At 43.2% G+C, this 13,317-nt stretch overlaps 1 protein-coding gene across 1 annotated transcript in view; it reads left to right on the forward strand.

Moving 5' to 3' along the window:
- Positions 1 to 13,317, forward strand: part of LOC144785986 (uncharacterized) — a 252,354-nt gene that overhangs the window by 61,910 nt on the left and 177,127 nt on the right. The gene's annotated exons all lie outside the window — the stretch shown is intronic.

The following is a 13,317-nucleotide window of genomic DNA, read 5'->3' on the forward strand; positions in this document are numbered from 1 at the left end:
TCTTTGGTGGTGGTTTCACACTGCTATGCCTACACCTGCACCCACTAAGTCCCAACACTCTGTGTTGCCACGCCTTCCTACCTAGGGCTCACCATCATCATCAGGGTTATATATCTGGACCTCAGCAGTGGTGAACAGTGTAATGTGTAAGACCATTTCAGAAGCATTCATACAGCCATCTTGGTTCAATGCTCTGCTTCTTCCCTTCTAGGTTTGTGATATACAAGTACTGTCCTACATATGCATCTTAGGATCCAGCATCTATGGGTAATTTTACGTCACGCCACTAGTGACATTGTTTGATTTTGTGCTCTTTCGGAAACCGAAGTAGATATTTCTCATGACCTAATAGAGAAACTCACCCAACAGGGCTAACATGATTATTGTCATACAATATTGTGAGTTTTAGCCAAGCGATTGCAAAGCCAATCGTTTTCTGTACTAACAGGCCAAGCTATTGACTTTACAGTGCTTTCTGCTAAACACATGAGAACACAGGGCTTAAGATGCATGTGCTCCCCTGGCTGGCGAACTTGCATTGGGTTTTCTACAAAAAAAAACAGTCCAAGATGGCTTCCGATGCGCGTGCATGTACCGTGATGCATTGGGAGCCATTTTTAATTTACTATTCTAACATTAGGATGGACATGTTAGAACAGTACAGTAAAAACATTTTTTAACTTAAAAAAAAGTTCACCCAAATTGGTAAAAGGAAGCCAGTGTCCTGACAGGACTTTGCGGCTGCCAAGCTCACTTAAGATTTTTTTACTAACAATTTACCACTGGGAGTGGGACAGGGATGGGAACATCTGAGAGTGGGGTTGGAGGGAGTGAAGAGAATGAGCGAGAGGGTGTGTAAGGGATAAAGCAGGAGGAGATCGCAAGAAAACATTTGCCATCCCATGGAATAAGCTGTAGCCAAAACCTAAAAAGAAGTACAGTGAGGGAATAGCTTGATAAAATGTGGCTATGTACCATAAATCCTTATGGATATACCTTTCACAGGGCACTATGGGTAAAGTCCCAAGTCTTGTAACAGAGCTACAAAGCATAAAATATGCCACTGTCAGTGGTATCCTGCACTGGAATGTGTTGAGAAAGCTTTGGCCCCAGTGAGCAAAGACATAACTTCCCACAAAACCCTCCCTTGGAACGTACAATCGGGCTTTCTCCGGGGCCGCACCAAGAATATGGAACTCACTCCCACCCGCCATCAGAAGAATACCGTCTCTAGCTCACTTCAGGAGACCAAAACGTTCCTAATGGGAAAATTCCTCTCCTAATGATCAAATTACATTCCCCTCCGTAACCTGACTTTACCTATCGTTACGGCATTATCCCTGGCCCCTCGCCTTATGTTACCCACCCCCCCGGCTCTTCCGAACAATCCGCCAGGGTGCTGAGACTGCTTCTCATGCTTATTGTATCATTTTGTTCCTATCCCAACAGGTAGTCGGATATTAGGATTGTTTGTCTTGCTATGTACTGTATTTTTCTATTTGTTCCATATCCCTTCTGCTCTCCTCTCCCTTTGTCCTGTTATCCCACCTGATACTACTGAAAAGCGCTCTGATACCCTCACGGGTCTGGTTCGCGCTCTATAAAACACTAAATAAATAAATTAAATAAAAGAAATCGAATTTCGGTATTTAGATTTTTTATTGATTGTTAAAAAAAACATAAAAACATTTATAGCATGTTTTTAAAATCTTTATTGCATTTTGCAAGCATTTTAACTTTAATATAACAAAACCTTTTTATTGCTTTTAGGATTTCACTACATACTACTCACTCACCAGTCAAGTCATAAAAACAATGCAATGTCACCCCGGGCACAGTGTCTTATTTTAATCGGAGGTCTTTCGAGGCTTCTTTACTTCCACCTTTGGGTGGGTCACACAGTCTCTCCGGCCTTCTTCAGTGTGATGTCTCCCACCTGTTGACTGTAAGGGCATCATCATTTGTTTATTGCTATTAAGTTCATCCCCCCCTTCCAATATTTCATGACATTTCTGCATACATCACTTCGCTTCGTACACCACTTTTTCAGCAGCTCTTCATTAATCCAAACTATTCTCCTTTTGTAGAACCACAAGGATTTCTCCCGCACCCCAGTACCTCACTATGTCTCTTTTAGCAATTGCAAGCCATTGGTTACTCAATAGTTTCTGATATCTTGTTAGATGTACATCTCCCCATGCTCCCAGTAGGGCTGCACAGGGGGACATCTGTAGTGCTGTGGCCATCATTCCTTCCATTCTGGTTTTAAGTTTCATCCAGTATTGTTGGATCCCAAATAATATGAAAGAAAGTCCATTTTTCTGTCCACATCCCCTACCTAGAACACCTCTTGTAGTTAACAAATCCAAATTTGAGTAGTCAAACTCTTGCGTTGTAAATCCTGTGCAGGAGTTTAAGTTGGATTAGTCTGAAATTGGCTTTAACTAATATTTCCTGCCGGGTCTTCACCATATCGTCCCATGTACTGTCGTCTACGTCTCCTGTATTCCACCCATTACTAAGGGTAGTGAGTTCTGTCTCCATATTCAACATTAGGGCCCTATAGATGATGAGGATGGCCTTTCTCTGCTTGTGTTCATCAAGCACTTTTCTTTCTAAGGGAGAGTCCTCAATCAGTTCCTCTTCCTAGTGTAATCGCGAGCTTTCATAACATTACATAAAGTTGAATCATTTCTTCATAAAATATAAATACCTTTTGTTTTTTTGTAGATATGACGTATGTCTGTTTTCCAATAAACTATATTCTGTGGAGAATTCACGCCTAAGACATAACAAAATCCACATAGAAACAACATAGCGACAATAACTGATGTCAAGTCAGACATTAGAGAAATTATATTCCTATTTATTTATTTTATTTATTTATAAAGTTTTATATAGCGTGAACGTGACCCACGAGGGTATCAGAGCGCTTTACAATATACAGTTGTTAACCCTTAGAAGGTTGAGGTAGTATACAAACATTTGTTATTCGCCATTCCCTACAAAAGAGGTATATAGTAGTGTATGGATATCATAGGTGACTAGTAGTCAACAGAGAAGGATCCCCGAGGGAATCAGAACGCTTCACAATACACAGTTATTAAACATTAGGGTGGTTGAGGTAGTAAACATACATTCAGTATTCGCCTTCATTACAAAAGAGGTAGGCAGTAATGGGAAACATCCTTTACAACGCAACTTTTACCACGCAGTGCCTTTACGACGCAACTTTTACAACGCAAACCATTACAACGCATTGCGCTGGGGGGCGCTCTAGGATAGGGAATGTGTTTAATGTACTATCCAACAACTTCCCTACTATCCACGGGGACTGGAGTTGGAATAGTAAATTAAACAATTCACTATGCAGCGCCTAAAAGCACTATGCGTTGTAATGGTATGCGTTGTAAAAACAGCGTTGTAAAAGCATGCGATGTAAAAGCATGCGTTGTAATGTCATACATCCTAAGCAATATGTGGATCAGATAGGTGACAAGAAGTCAACATAGCATTAAAGTGTTAGGATCTGAATTTGTTCATTAGCAGCATTTTTACTTCTTTTTTGAAGGAGTTAAAGGAGGAGATACCACGTACCACTTAAGGAAGGGCGTTCCAAATCTTCAGTGCAATCACAGAGAATGCTCTGCAACCAATTCTCTTTTTAACCCTTTCCACACTCATGACGAGCTCAGCTCGTCATGAGGTACGCCTCTCGTACACTCGTCATGTAACGCGGGTTTTAAAAAAACTCAGCGCGCCGCGGTAAATCCTACCGCGGCTAAGGTGTTAAGGAAGGGTTGTGGTTTCAGTAATAGTGAAATCCCACTTCGCAATTGTCTGCATCCTCCCGATCGCTCTAGCTTTAGAGCTGAGTAACTGGGGACATTGTTACGCAGTGCTTTATGGGTCATGCAGGCGATCTTTATGTGTATTCTTGACGCATAGGGTAGCCAGTTCAGAGCTTTGAAGATCGGGAGAAATGTGGTTATTTCTTTTAGTACCAGAGTCCAGTCTGGCCGCAGCATTAAGCGATGCCCTCAGCGGGGCCAGCTTGTATTTGGGGAGACCGCACATAGTGGTGCTTCCATAGTCTAATCTTGGTAGCACTAGGGCTTGTACTGCCATTTTTAAGTCGGTCTGTGGGAGGAAAAAAGGTACTTTTCACTCGGTAACTGCCACTTCTTTTTTATAAAAAAACATAACAAATCCATATAAAGTTTCACATTTTTTTCAACCAATACGCCTAACAATTTTGAAAGGTATTGGGGCCCGATGTAGGTAGCCCTTTACCGATCGGAATCGGCCGAAAATACCGATTTTCGGCCGTTTCCGATCGGTAAAGGGCTATCGAGATGTAGGGGCACATTTTCGGTAATTTTACCGAATCGTTATCATTTCCGAATCGGTAAAGTTACCCAATCGGTAATATTTACTGATTCGGTAATGATGACGATTCGGTAGAACTACCGAAAATGCAATGTAGGTAGCCAATGTTCCATCAGCACATGGCCTACAGAATCGGTATTTTACCATGGAATACAAATCCATGGTAAAAAACCGATTCCTGTGTACATGCACATCTGTGCATGTACACATGTGCCATGTGACAGACAGACGTGCCCTTAGGGCATGTCTGTGTGCCACATTGCACACATGCCCGTTTTGGGGGTGCTAGAGGGTGTCAAAGTGACACCCCCTGCACCCTTGTGAATTCTTTAATTACCGATTCGGTAAATACCGAATCGGTAATGCCTAATCATTCCTATGGGCTTCAAAGCCCATAGGAATGAATGGGCTTTACCGATTCGGTATTTACCGAATCGGTAATTAAAGAATTGTTAAGGATTCGGTAACGAATCCAGATGTTGGGACCTACATCCCATTTACCGATTTTTGAATACCGATTCGGTAGGATTCGGTATTTCAAAATCGGTAAATGGGATTTACCTACATCGGGCCCTAAATGTCTTAGGCATTTTAATAAAAGCAAGCTTGGTTATTTAAAGTTATGAATATGTAAAGAAAAATGGCTATAACTTGGAGTTGGTTGTTGAAAAATATCGTTTATAAGTTTTTCCCATTTGCAAAAAGCACGTTTTGAATACAAATGCATATGTGTTCCCCTTGTGCGGAATCAATCACATTTAACCCTTCATGCCTCAAAGTTTTCCAATTTCAAAAAGAGGCCACACTTTGTATTTATTTCTGAGTACACATTAGACTGCCCTTCAGACGCTGACCTATCTTAGGGGCTAAACCAAGAGGAAAAACTCAGATATTTGAGTTGATACTAGCACTCATCCTTTTAGTTTAAAACACTTAAAATGTCGGTTAAATTCTTTGGAAAATTACTGATTGATATATGACGTAATTGGGAACAATTGCATTTCACTGGACTCCATATCGACAGGTGAATCAGTGGCCTTTTGGGTCCCTTCTGCTCCTACACAAGAGTCTGCTGAATCCCGTGTAACTTGGAATTGCAATCAAATGTAGCTGATATCTGCGTGTTCACAGGTGCAGGTGTGTCGTGTGTGCTGTATGGAAAACTCCAGGGGTCTCAATTCGCAAATTATCGGTGTACGCAGGGCTTTAAGTGGGCCGGGTCTCATTGGTGCTGTGCACCGGCAGATTTTTTAAAGGGGGCCTCGAAACGGGTCTCTATCGGGCTCTGTTTTGTGCCCTGGCACAGGCGGTGGGTTTTTTCCGGACTGTAGTGACAGCAGGCACATCGATGTGCGCGTGCTCACACTGCTCACTTCTCACTAGTGGAGAAGTTACGGCATGACGTCATGCCAGGTGAGCGTTGTAGGGGAAGGAAATCCTTTAAAGAGGGTCATCTTCTCTCTGGATTTCCCTTCTCTTTTTGAAACTCTGGAGCAGCAACATTGTCGTGGTGTCACCAGGGCTTCAAGTGGAAGCTTTTTCAATACTACATACATGCCATAGTTGCTGCTTATTTATCATATGCAACTAACAACCATTGACAAAGCCAATAGTCCTGACTTGTTGTAGGTATGATGTTACTTGTTGCACCATATATCTGGATGCAAAGACAGAAACAGCAAAATATCAGTCCGGCGGCACACTATGCCAAGCACAGATTTTTAGCTTACGTGTCTTTAAGCCACGCCCTTAATTACAGTGGCCACGCCCCTTTGAGAGACAGTTTTTTCATCCCACTTAAAGCCCTGGGTGTACGACAACCACAATCAATGCCATTGTTTTACGGTGTGCACTGTCCTGATAAACTGCCTGACCCTCCCATGTTTCTGTACCTCTGCTGCCCTGCTCCACACAGGATGTGCCCAGGTGTGCCCTCTGCTCACCCCTGCCCCCACCCCCACAAATATCTTGAATCTCCACCACACTCAGCGATGTGCACAGTTTGAGGGAAGTGTATTGTTGTGTAAGTATTTTACCCAGGAAGAAGGCGATCACCGGGTTTGCCCTTCCTTTAGGAATAGTTTGTAAATTTGCTTTGCAAATTAACTGATCCTGTTGGCACAAGCCCGAAACGCGTGATCTTCAACGTGTTTCACTGCCGTTGCAGATGCAGGAGAGATAGCGACAGGCATTGGAACAGCAGACAACTGCAAGATATCCAACCTCGACAAAGGGCTCCACAAACTCATTGTGAGGGTGGCTTGCACAGAAAGTGATACTAACATGACCTGGTAAGGCAGGTGGGGTTCAGTTACCCGGGCCCCACGCAGTGCAGGGCCCCGCACAGAAGCTCAAAACAGCTTCCAGGAGGGGAACATGAAGGAATCTTTAAAACAACAAGGGAACAAGAGACCAGGATGTGACCTTTGCTTGAGCTTTGACGTAAAGCACTGGAGAATGAGACATTATTTACTGAGGACAGAGCCGTGCTTTGTTTTATGCAGATTTACGTGAGCACCAGATTCCCTTGCACACGGCTATTTTTTTGGCACGAGGAGAGAAAGTGATTTGCACATAGTGTGCATACCGTGTGTGAGTCGCCCCCCCCTGCAAAACATGTGTCCACATAAAAAGACATGAAGCAGGTTGTTGTCGTTCACTGCGTAGTCCTTTATTAAATCTTAAAGCAGTGTTATTAATCCTTTATTCATTTTGATTAAGGTACTTGACCATTTTCTTCCAGGCAAAGGTATACACAATATTATTTACAATCCAATCATGGCCATACCTCTTCGTTATGGCCTCCTGTGCTTGTTGTGTCAGCAGGCTCCAACTCGCACTGTTTCAGTTGTAACTTTCCATGTTAGTGCTCCTCCCAGAGAGAGGCACTACCACCGGGGACTACTTCCGCCTTGGCCCCACCATACCGGGGTATACCTCTTTCAATGTTCTTAAACATACACTCCGGCATCTTGGGAAGGGCAGGAGAGTCCAAGACCTTGAGGACATCTATTCTGGCTCCCGCCCAGACTGCCACTAAGGGCGCCGCGCCCCTAGGTGCGGGTGGCGCCGCTCAGGATCACACGATGCAGATCCCCAGCGCCAATGTCGGCAGATCAGTCCATTAGGCCACATCTCTTTCACAAGTACAGTTAATTGTGTCACTTTCTCCGCTGGTGTGAAATCGGTGCATACCCCATGCCTTGTTGAGCACAGTCTTGCAGCGGCAGGGTACTTGCTTCTAAGCACTAGACACACAGATGATGGACGGAATGCAGAACAAATCGAAACATTCACCCCCAGTCAAAAGATCTGAATAAATCCATCGTTCTTTTGCTCACCACACCACCCCAGTTTAGACCCAGCCATTTGCAAATCAGTCTTGACCCTGTGCCTTCTGGGTAACAGTCCAGCCCGAACTGCCAGGCCAAGTTCTCCCTGGACCAGAAATAAGCTTCTAAGCACTGTCATAGGATAGAGAGACCGGGTCAGACAGAAGGCATAGTGGATCCAGGATCTATCAACTGTAGGTAAACTGGGGAAAACCAGCCCTGGGTGAAGTAGGGGCATGGGCACAGAAGAGAGAGCGGCAGACAAAAGAGCCATGGCTAACTTTTTCATCTACCCGTTCTGGCTTTTTAGCCATCACCACTTTTCAAGGCAGGATTTGTGAGCTCATGTGATGAAATAAGAGAACTACAAATCCCAGAATGCACATAGCTTTCAGATAAGAAGTGGAGTTGCCTGAAGTTATCACACATGGCTTTGGGCAGCTTGTCAAGTAAGGAAATTAATGTGTATGGGACATATGCAAGTGCAGGAAAGAGGTTGAGAGGTGAAGGTGCAGGAGATGGCCAGCGCTTAGAAGAGCTTGGAGGGAAAGTAAGAGCTAGGGCATTAGATAAAACTCTGAAACACTTAGGGCTTAATTACGAGTCTGTCAGTCCAAGGACCATCCGACTCATGGTGGCGCAGCGGTGGCAGTCCAGCCACCGCTGCACTGGCGATCTGACCGCCCTATTACGAGTTGGGCAGTCGGACCGTAATTGGGCCACTGGCTCTGCCAGCGAACCACAGTTCCCTGGCAGTGGCGCAGTGTTCAGGACCATTGTAAGATGCAGGTAGTGCTGCTGCGGAACCACCATACATATTTCAAGTTTAGGACTGCCGGCTTTTTCATGGAGGTCTTTTCTCACTGAAACAGCTAGCGGTGCTGAAACAAAGGGTGCCCTCTGCCCCCTCAGCCTGGAGATGCATGCAGAGGGGCACAACATGTGATCCCATGTGCGCATGCACCACAGTTCCTGCACGACATGGACTATAGGAGGCTGTGTGGCGTTCCCGTCACGGTTCCTTTTTCAAAGGCACTGCCGTGGGTTCTGCCTCGCCACCCGCCCGACCAGAAAATTACTTGTAATCTGGCAGCAGAGACTCTTGGTGGTGCGGCGTGGCAGTGGATGGCCACCCGCCAACACACTGTCAAAAGTCATAATCAGGCTCCAAGTATATCCTGCGTAGTTTGTTGTGCAAAATCGATCATGAGGCCCTGTCAGTTTTACACTTAGCCCCACAATGCATTAGACAGGCCTGATTACTAGAAGGTGCACATGTGTGCTCAGTTGCAAAATGACCTTGTCAAGTAGGAGGCTCACTTTGAATGTCCCAGCCACATAATTCAAAAGGTCACATCTTTGTAAAGATTGATCAACTTGGCCTGTGATAGCTGAACTGACAGTTACTTATTTTTGCCCATTTATTGGCCATTGATTCACATCCCACATAAGGTACTCATTTTAGGTTCCACCGGGTATGCACGTTTTTAGCTGTGCTGTACATAAAGAAGACAATGAGTATAAATTCTATATTTTAGAATGCCAACGGATTCCATAACTGGTTCAGTGCGATTATGAAAATCTAGTCTTAAATATCACACGGCCTCAAACATCATGATGCAATTAAAACGAGCCCAGAGAAGCAGCTAGGTTAACCTGGCTTCCTAATTTCCAATAGTTGGTTTGATTTGTTCTGATTGTATTGCATTTTTGTGTCTCTTTCAGACACCTTCTTTCCAAATTCACAGAGGAAATAAGAAATGAAAGTAACAGTTTTATGTAACGTGAATCCATCCAAAACAAATAGAACCTCAGCAGTTTAACATCGTAATTTGCTTACAAAAGTATATGAGAACTTATGTTGCAATAGAGAAATAAATAAGTGAGACCTAAAAGTGGTCCTTTAACTAAGTCAGCAGTGGAAGAATACAACTCACCCTTTCACAATTAGATCAAAGTGTCTCTAAGTGTGATAAATAAAGGAATAGTGAAGAAAACTTTCAAATCATAAGCAGACACCTTAGATAGACCCCAAAGACATGTAGTCATGAGAAAGAGGCTAACCCACAGCCCAATCTAAATGTATTTATATTATAGAAACAATAGGTGTGACAGCAAGCAGCTAACGCTGTGACTGAGACCTAAAAAGGTGCTGAAGGAGGTGGTCACCAAAACACCCAAACACTCCTTTTCTAAAAAAGCTTTGTAGAAAAAAATATTGTAAAGTGCATCAATATTTTTTCTTCCAAGAAAATCCGTATGAAAGCTAAATAATGCTGAACTATTTGGGCACAAACTGCAAAAGATAAGCAACGTTAAGAATGAGGATTCATAAATCTTGGAGAATAACTACTTCTTGAAAGGAAAACAGGGAAATTAGTGTATCATCCCTGGAATGCTGGGACTGTTTTCGGACTGTATCTACACCCATGTTTGATAAAGATAGTTTAACATTAGGTAATATGGTCAAGGTTTTCAAAGAGTTAGAAATTATACTTGTCCTTGTTATGTTAATGTATTTCAAGGTCATCTGATTTCTTATTTAGCTAAGTAAGCACAAGTAGAATTTATTTGGGGATGCTTCGAGCGGTCAAAAATGTACACATACTCATTCATACGTCATGGATTTTAATATTTAGGTTTTAGCTGCGAACTGAAAGCTTTAGTAATTCAAAACCAACATTTTTTTTAAAGGAGTCTTAAGAGGCAGCTATTGCAGCAAAGGAAGGTGATGCCACGAGATTAAACTGGCCCCTGGGAGGAAGGAACTGACTGCAGAATATGAAAGTAAATTACAATAAAATAATAAAAATGCAACACTAGGTGGGCGGAAGTCCCTCCAAGAACCCATGCTGTTGACAAACAATAATACCTTTAGACAAGAACTGAGCCAAACATTTCCAGTTTACACATGAACAAATACCGCAAAAACGTCAAAAGATGAAACAATTCCACACAAGTCCCCATTTTCTTTAAGCCATTGACTCCTGGTTGATCAGAAAAATAATGACACACCATGCAGAGACACTCAAAGTTGTACACTCTTATTGCTCTGAAAACAAGCTGAGTGTAATCAGTGGGATATCCAAAATCATGCGGAAGATAAAAAAAAAAGATGGAAAAAAACAAAAACTTTAAAACTCAAAGAAACCCCTCTAAGAGAGAGTGAGGGAATATTCTGGGTAAAGTGAGTGATCTTTAGACAGTATTTTTGTTGTTGTTACCAATTTATACAGCATGATATCAACCCAAATGTACTGGAATGCTTTACATGAGCACCAGTTACATTGCACAAAGTCACATTCATTTTTTTCCAGACTAACCCTGGTTGCAGCTCTGGCCATAACGCCACATCATCTCCCCCTATATTTCCATCATTGTTCAAAGGGCGTCGGTTAGGAACAATGGACTCGGTTATCTGTACAGAAAGGTCAAGTTTGGAAATGTGATTGCTCTGCTATGCCCATGGTGCAGGGATTTTGGGTGGGCAAAGGACTTGGAAATCAAGGAAAGACAGTCATCACAACACACCGCCACACACTTTACCGAGCCTTCAACTGCTTTTAAGGCTGGCAGTGATGCACTCCAGATGTGGGCAAAGCAGAGGGGACTATGTAGGCCCAGAACCCAGAGATGACGTTTGTGCCCCAGGAAGTTGCAAATTAGTCTGTAACATCCCAGAATTTACTCCACAGTTGTTATGTAATTTGCCATTGTATAGATTCCAATAAAAGCCAGATTTGTATGTGCTCCTTGTTAAAGTCAGCAAACATGCAGACAAGCAGAAAGGAAACGTCATAAGGTTCCTTTAGAGAAACCCACTGCACTGTCTGCAACAGGCGACTGGTGAAAGGAAATGGACAATGGGTTTAGTGAAGAGCACCTGTTCTGCTGTTTGAGAAGTAAAGAGTCGCTGGCAATTGCACCAAAACAATAAAGAAAGACTATGACGTATCAAACGGAGAGAACTAGAAAAGAACAGGACAAGCAAAACGTATTTTCTAAATTTTCATTGCCTTCACTGCAGGAAAACCCAACCATACTTAATGGCACTGAATAAGTATACTCTTTGTCAATGAAAGAGTAAACACTGTTAAGGGAAACAATGGAGTAACTACATGCAATTAAATTACAATGCCCACATGCACCTGTAACATTACAACTGAGGATATACGTGTGTGTGTGTGTGTGTGTGCGTGTGTGTGTGTGTGTGTCCATGCATGGGTATGTGTGGATATATTATTTTATGTGTGCATCTCTACATTTTTCTCTGATGTGTTTTTGCTTATTCATCATGTACATTTGTATTTTCATTTAAATCTATGTCAATCAATCAATCAATCAATCAGGTGTTTGTTGAGCGCGACTACTCACCCGTAAGGGTCTCAAGGCGCTGGGGGTGGGGGGGTCGCAGGTTCCAGTCCATCAAGGAGGGGGTCTGTCGAAGAGCCAGGTTTTGAGGTTTCTTGCGAAGATGGGGAGCGATGTTATCTGTCTGAGCTGGAGCGGAAGGTCGTTCCAGGTCGATCTTACTTGTATGTGTAAGTACGTTTGTGCACACGCTTGTCTGCCTATCCTTTTTTGTGCACGTGTTTTGCTGTGTGTGCGTGACTTTCTGTGTTTGCTTGCCCATGTGGCTGAATGCGTTCATGTATGTGTGGCAGCATGTGCGTGGCTAAACACTGGTGTGTGCTCGCGTGAGGGCATGTGTGTGTGCGTTTCCTTTGCTGCATGCGTGTGGCTGTCTGCGGTTATTTAGCCTGTGAATGCTAAGTGCCGTGTTCAGGATCTCCAAGGAAGTTTTGCTCATCTCCATCTTTCCTCGTTTCACACGCTACATCTGTGTGCTTTTCTGTGTGATACATACATGTATCGCTGCGTGTTTTATGCACGCTTGTGTGTGTGTTCATGGGCAGCTCTGTCCTTGCTCGTGTGCGCTTATGCATGTCAGAGGGTGTTTTTGTGTGCCTGTCTATTTGCCCATATTTTATTGAGTGTATTCCTGTCTGCGCTTGTGTGTTTGTCTGCATGTGTGTGTGCCTTTGTGCGTTTTTATGTGTGTCACTTTGTGTTTATATGTATATATCCTCTTTCCTGTGCATCAGCCTGTCTGGTCTATCTATATTTGCAGTGCTTTCAGTGGGCCAGTGCCTTCCAGGGCTTAGCCTTGGCCAAGCAAAAAAACTGGAGAGAAGTGAAAAAGCAGGAGTCTTGTGAAAAACAGCAAACAGGACGGGTCCCTTAAGCAGAGCTTGGATTCCCATCAATTACCTTAGTGATCACTAAGGTAATTGATGGGAATCCAAGCTCTGTTTAAGGGTCCCCTGTTTGCTGTTTTTCACAAGTGATCACTAAGGTAATTGATGGGAATCCAAGCTCTGTTTAAGGGTCCCCTGTTTGCTGTTTTTCACAAGTGATCACTAAGGTAATTGATGGGAATCCAAGCTCTGTTTAAGGGTCCCCTGTTTGCTGTTTTTCACAATACTCCTGTTTTTTCACTTCTCTTCTATTTCCTTTTTGGTATTTGGTGGCATTTGTTGAGACCCCCAGTTCATTGTATAATTGATATCTAATAATGGGGAATAGAACTGTGGCA

The sequence above is a fragment of the Lissotriton helveticus genome, chromosome 10 (genome assembly GCF_964261635.1).
Source record: "Lissotriton helveticus chromosome 10, aLisHel1.1, whole genome shotgun sequence".
Taxonomy (NCBI): Eukaryota; Metazoa; Chordata; class Amphibia; order Caudata; family Salamandridae; genus Lissotriton; species Lissotriton helveticus.